Genomic DNA, 6,261 nt, shown 5'->3' with positions numbered 1-6,261 from the left:
CTTTCCACTCGCGCTACGTCAGCAGATGGGGCGAACGCATGAGGCGGCGACACGACGCACCCACGCGTCCCGATCGCGCTGGTGCGCGTTCATCACGCGTCTGCCGAAACTCATTCCCCGGCGCGTCTGTACAGACGTACATCTCTTCGCTGTTCAGTTGGCCGTGTTTTCTTTACTGTGAAAGGAATGTGAAAGCGACGACGCCGAGATGAAGTGCAAATGCTGTGTACCTCGATGCCGCGGTAACTACACGGGGGACACGAAGGTGCACGTCTTCAAGTTCCCGAGAGACCAAGCTCTGAAGAACGCTTGGATTCTTGCTGTGCCACGGGAAAACCTCACGGTCACCGAAAATGCCAGGGTAAGTTCTTGTTTTTTCGTGTTTAGGTGTCAGTTAATTCAAATTATGTATACGTACGTGTGTAAGTGGCTCACGAGCCGCACGTTTGTATGACAGGTAGCCATCGGTTTGCTGATTGGAGGTAATTTTTTTTCTAGGTATGCGAACTTCATTTCATGGACGAGGACATTATTCGAGTCGCGACGCATACAGATCAAGCAACTGGCCGCGTAATGACAGTGCCGCTAGCTCATGTGCGCCTTCGCCCAGACGCTGTACCGTCGAAGTTCCCGAATTGTCTGAGCTACATGTCCAGAAAGACCACGAGAAGCGAAGATCCTGACTCCAAGCGCGCGCGCATAGAGAATGCAGCCCCCACAGAAAGCCATCACTGAATCGAACGAGGCGGTTATCAGAGCACGCGAGGAGGATAAAGTCAGCAGTTTGAGCGAACTTGCCAACCACTTGAGGAGCCAAGGGATGAAGTTCTGGGATGTAATCGAAAGAAATGAAAGGCTTCTTCTCATTCACATCGTCGACGACGAAGCGCCATGGTTGAAATACTCTGTTTGCGTGAAAGGAGACTTGAGCGTGACACTACACGTCATGAAAACAGCCGTAAAAAGGCTAGGCGCAAATCTCTGCGTTCCCGAAATCGCTAACAGTAAAAGGGGTCTGGTGGAACTCCTGGAAGGCATCGAGAAGTGGGACGGTGACCTGATGTGCAACTCAGTCGCGGAAATTTGCGAAGCGGTTTGTTTACTGCTAGATCAGCTTTGCACGTCCCAAGCAGAAGACGACGCCAACTGTGTTCGATTCCTCAAGGAGCAAGTCACCTTGCACCTATCGAAAAAACAGCGCAGGCGCTACTCTGCTGATTTCATGATGTTCTGCTGCATTCTTTTCACTATATCGCCCCATGCGTACGCGTTCATGCGCAGCCATGGAAGCATCACCTTGTCGCATTCTATGACAATCAGATCAGTGTGCTCGTCTTATGGTATGAGTCCTCAACAAGAGCATCAGAGCGAAACAGTCCTCAGCTATATGGCGAAACGAATTTCTGACCTGAATGATGACCAGCGCTTTGTCACAGTTATGGTAGATGAAATACATATAAAACCCTACTTTGACTACAAAGGGGGTAATATTACCGGCGCCGCGCTTAATAGAAATGAAGCTGCTAACTGTGCGCTCGTTTTCATGGTACGCAGCCTGACGTGTAAATTCAAAGAAGTTGCGCACATCGTGCCGGTGCACCGAGTAGAGGCAGAGTTCCTGCAAAAGACGCTTAAAGAAGTGGTTTGCGGGCTGGAAAAGATTGGGTACCGAGTTATGTGCGTTGTCAGCGACAACAACTCTGTCAACAGAAAAGCGATGTCCCTCTTTGAATCACCTCCTCTTAACAGAATTGTGTACCAACATCCATCAGACCCTGCAAGGCCGCTGTTCTTCATTATAGACCCAGTGCACATTCTAAAATGCATACGAAATAACTGGATAAATCAGAAGAATGACCAAATTTGTTTCTACTTCTCGGAGATCCAAGGAGACACGCCACAATCAGAGCGAATCCAAACAGCGTCATTTGCGACAACAGGGACCTTCACAGCAAGAGTGTGACCAGCTGTTGAAATATGGCTATGGACTGTCGAGAAAAGCCCTCTACCCTTCGAATCTTGAAAGGCAGGACGTAAAGCTTGCTTTACAAATCTTCAATGATTACTTACCAGAGGAGTTACGCGCTCTTGGAGCAAAGCACAACCTGTTCTCTTTTGAGGCCACTGCTACATTCATCGATATCGTACTCAAGTGGTGGAAAATTGTAAACGTCAAAACTCCATGGAAGGGAGAAAGGCTGAGAGATCAGTTCCAACAACCAGTGCTTTCCATTGATAACGATCCAAAAATTGCCTTCTTGCACATGTTTCTGAAGTGGCTGGATGAGTGGAAAAACAAAGGTTTTGACAAGGGTACTCTGACAAAGGAGACTCACGCTGCTCTCGAACACACTACCTATGCGCTTATTGAGCTCGCTAGGTACAGCTTCGAAGAGCTTGGAATGTCGTATGTTCTTTTTGGGAAGATTCAGACCGACTGCCTTGAAGATCGGTTTGGAAAGTATACGCAGCTGGCAGGTGCTCAATATCACATCTCCATCAGGCACATATACGAAGTCGAAAACAAGCTGCGCCTGCAAAGTACCTTGCCTACAGTTTCCACTGACTAGCACTGGGAATATGTCCGAGGCTTTGCTTCCCAGCAGCAACGTTGTTGTGACCAGCCAGGCTCTTACGAAGATGCAGGACGTCCTCCCAGTTTTCGTCTACGTTGCATGTTATGCAGTATACGCCTCCCTTAACAAGTTGAATTGCGCGCAATGCAGGGACTCGTTGACCGTGGACAAGGACATCACAGTCTCTGCCATAAACGAACATTATGTCTTCTCGTGAAGCACCTGGACCGAGGATACTTAGTTTATCCATCAATGTTTGCACTAAACGCAGTTGCTCACAGCTACGTTGTGGTATAGCAGCTCGCTACAGAGCCAGCACTGTTTATGATGCCTGAACAACGCCAGGTCGTCACGAAACTGACGCTACAATTGCTGGCTAGTGAAGAGCAGTCCGACTTCGATACGTGTGAGAATGGCCACACGACTGAACTAGTGCTTAAACACATCCTGCGTTGCAGCACCAACATTCTGCTAAAGAACTTTTGTAGGAAGCTGAACGACAAACTTCTCGACGGCTGCCGATAAATAAAAAAAGGAAAGCCACAACTTTCCAGGCCAAATAACTGCGCGTATTGCTTCTAATATAGAGCAAGTACAAAAAGAGACTGAGCTTCGTAAATAAATGTTTTCCCGCTACAGTGTTCTTGCCCTCTAATTTCTTTTACATGCATGCATGATTGTTCTTGCAGAAAAAAAAAAGCGTCCGCGCAGTGCACCTGCGAGACCGCCTCTCTTGATCAGCGCTTCTTATTTTTTCCAATCCGCCCCATCGTGTGACGTCACGCGGAGAGAGCTAAGGCCTTCATATTTTTCTAGAGGGTGTTGGCTCGACATGCCGAAATTCTCTCATGCGCAGCGTCGCGATGAGGGCCAGCGCATGCGCGTCCCCTCCCCCTCTCTCTCCTCTCCTAAGCTGATCCCCTCTCACGTGCCTGTAGACCGCGTTCCCCGCTCGCCCTGTCCGGCCAGGCTAGAGAGAAGACACGACGCGCGTTGTTCGCGTTCCACGACGCGAGGTCGGCAGCACGCCCAGCGAACGCCAACGGAACGCGATCGTGCAAGTGCACCGGCTTCGCATTGCCTCATGATGCCCTGTATCGGGAAATGGTGTATTTTTTGCCTTTCGCTTCATGTTAACTTCTGACTGTTGATTGTCGGAGTAGCGCACCTTCCACATGCACCAACGGTGTTTCTGCGCCGCCGAAAGACAACGATGTCGATGGACGAATGTCGGGCCTCTGTGGGGATAAATAATAATAATAATATAATAATAATAATAATAATAATAATAATAATAATAATAATAATATAATAATAATAATAATAATAGGGATTAGCCATATTATTTTTTAGTTAACGAGAGACAATCACAATGAGAAGACAAAATAAAACTTGCCAAGAAATATACGGTTAAGTGACATGTGCAGAGTTCGGTCATGTGTACTATACCACCAGCAACACAAGTTTATGTGCAAATAACTTGGCCGATTAAAAGAAAATTATAAAACAGCATAAAACAAGCAAAGGCCTAGTGACCGTTTGCTGGGACATCTCATATAAAATGTTCACCGCGAAAGTTGACTAGTTGTGAATGGAAGAGATGAACAAACCACGTACGCTGATAATGGAGCTTTTCCATAGATTAAACTTTGTCAGGGACTCCTAAGTTTATTTTGGAAATGATTCTATTATAGGACCGATAATTGCTTCTGCTTTCACTATCGAAAGGCGGTACTTGCTTAGTCCTGTAATGTCCAACGCATCTTTTAAGGGGCGCTCGATGAATGCATCGAACCACCGCGCACTTAAGCGAGGAAACATAAATGTAAGCCCAGGTTAACTTTTTCATACGCTGCACTGAACTTTGGGGTGTGGATAGTTTGACAGTCCATGTAATCATCAACTTGGTATCCTAAGAAGATTTTAATTCAAGTAGCTTTTTTGTACAAATATGATCTGACAAGCAAGATGGAAAGCCCGGGGAAGCTGTAGCGGTTTACCTCTTGGTGTGCACATCGGTGGGGTCATTACTGTAGTTGGAACGTAGGTGTTATTCAGAATGGTCGAGGAGGAGTTAAAAAAGTGTATGTTGTCTGTGGTGTCATGTTGTTAAGCCCGAGTGTTTATCAAAACATCCATTCAGAGGTCATCATCTTTAATCACTGTTCACAGTTTATCGTTATACTGAAGAGACGTTTGTCAGTTTCTAAAGCATTTCTCTCACTTTTGTGGCGTGAGAACCAAGTGACACTCTTGATACTTGCGCAACACCATCGCTTTACCAACCGACTTCCTGTTAAGTTAAAGAATCTGCCAGCAATAGAACCATATAAGAAGGATGGTTGTAGTGAAGGTCTGTGATTGGTATGATATCTTTGTATGCCTTGTCTCCGTGCGCTGCTTCACACGTTAAATAATATCAGAGAATAAGTTTAGTTTGAAATAGCATCAAATGTAGCCAATTAAGTGTCGGGAATAATTAGAAAAAAAAAAACACTGGGGGCTGCCATTTTCCCTTTATACAGACAATCAGGACAACTTAAACTAGTAGCTGAACCCCCACAGCCGTCTATAGCAAAGTCAACCATTCGTACTATGAGGTGAAACATCCAAGATTTGGAAAGGGGCATGTGAAGGATATGTCGTGACATCAGTTACGTGATATGCTCGTCAGTTAAATCACAACGATGCAGGTATGAGCCGCACGTTCAAAAAAAGAAAGAAAAGAAAAAAAATAAATAAAAAAAAACACAAATAAAAGCTAAGAATAACACAAGAAAAAATAGAAACATAAAAAGCAGAAAAAAAGAACAAAGAAAAAGGTGTGGCTCATACGAGCATTCCGTGCCCGCGCCACACAAGACACCTGAGTGAAACTTGAGTGTCGCCACGCTTTTTTTTACTGGACTGCAGGAAACGACCAATTCAGAAAGGAAGATGCTGCGGCCGCCATCATTCAACGCTGGGCTCGTACCGAGTTCAAGAGCTGGCTCCGAGACCGCGTATTGCCTCGGTCCAGCATCGAGACAGCGCCATTGGAAGGCCAGCGTTGGATCGACGAAGACAACGGCGCCGTTGTCAGCACCTTCCTCAAAGATCCCTGCGCAGACGTCCGCGCACTTGTGCCACCAGAAAGCGAGCTGTGTTCCGACGCCAAGGTCGCCTTCAAAAAACGCCTCTTGGAAATAGCACGCAGAGGCAGCGATCACGTGGATTCGAGTGAAGACCATCGATGCCGAAAGAATCTCGCGCTTTCCTCAGTGGACATCTCCAAGGTTCTTCTAAGGCTCGAGACCAGCGATGACCCACCTGCTAGCCTGAGCGCCGTATCGAAGCCATCTTGAAATTGAGGACCTAAATTACAGCTACCTTGTGGCTCCTTTGCCTGACCGATAAAAACAGCGCCGGAAGCAGTGCATTGCATATAAAATTGGATAGCCACCTATAGATATTGCCTTCATTCTTTTTTGTGTCTTGGTTTCAACTGAAGCTAGCTTCCGTCCACTATAGACAAAGAATCTCTTGATTCGTTTTGTTTCAGTCAAGGTTTGTTGAACACCGTTATCTCAATAGCATGATGGTTGTGCAGAAAGATGGTGCAAGTTATGGCCAACTGTACATGTCTCCTAGATCCTGATGTTTGCATGTTGAAACATTTGCGATCTCTTCTCAACAGACCGACAAA

The 6,261-nt window shown here is 46.3% G+C and overlaps 1 pseudogene; it reads left to right on the top strand.

Moving 5' to 3' along the window:
• Positions 1-208: 208 nt before the first annotated feature.
• On the top strand, positions 209-5,920 carry LOC119371834 (uncharacterized; annotated as a pseudogene).
• The last annotated feature ends 341 nt before the right edge of the window (positions 5,921-6,261 follow it).

The sequence above is a fragment of the Rhipicephalus sanguineus genome, chromosome 10 (assembly GCF_013339695.2).
Source record: "Rhipicephalus sanguineus isolate Rsan-2018 chromosome 10, BIME_Rsan_1.4, whole genome shotgun sequence".
In the NCBI taxonomy this organism is placed as follows: Eukaryota; Metazoa; Arthropoda; class Arachnida; order Ixodida; family Ixodidae; genus Rhipicephalus; species Rhipicephalus sanguineus.
This window is presented reverse-complemented; position numbering and strand designations above follow the sequence as displayed.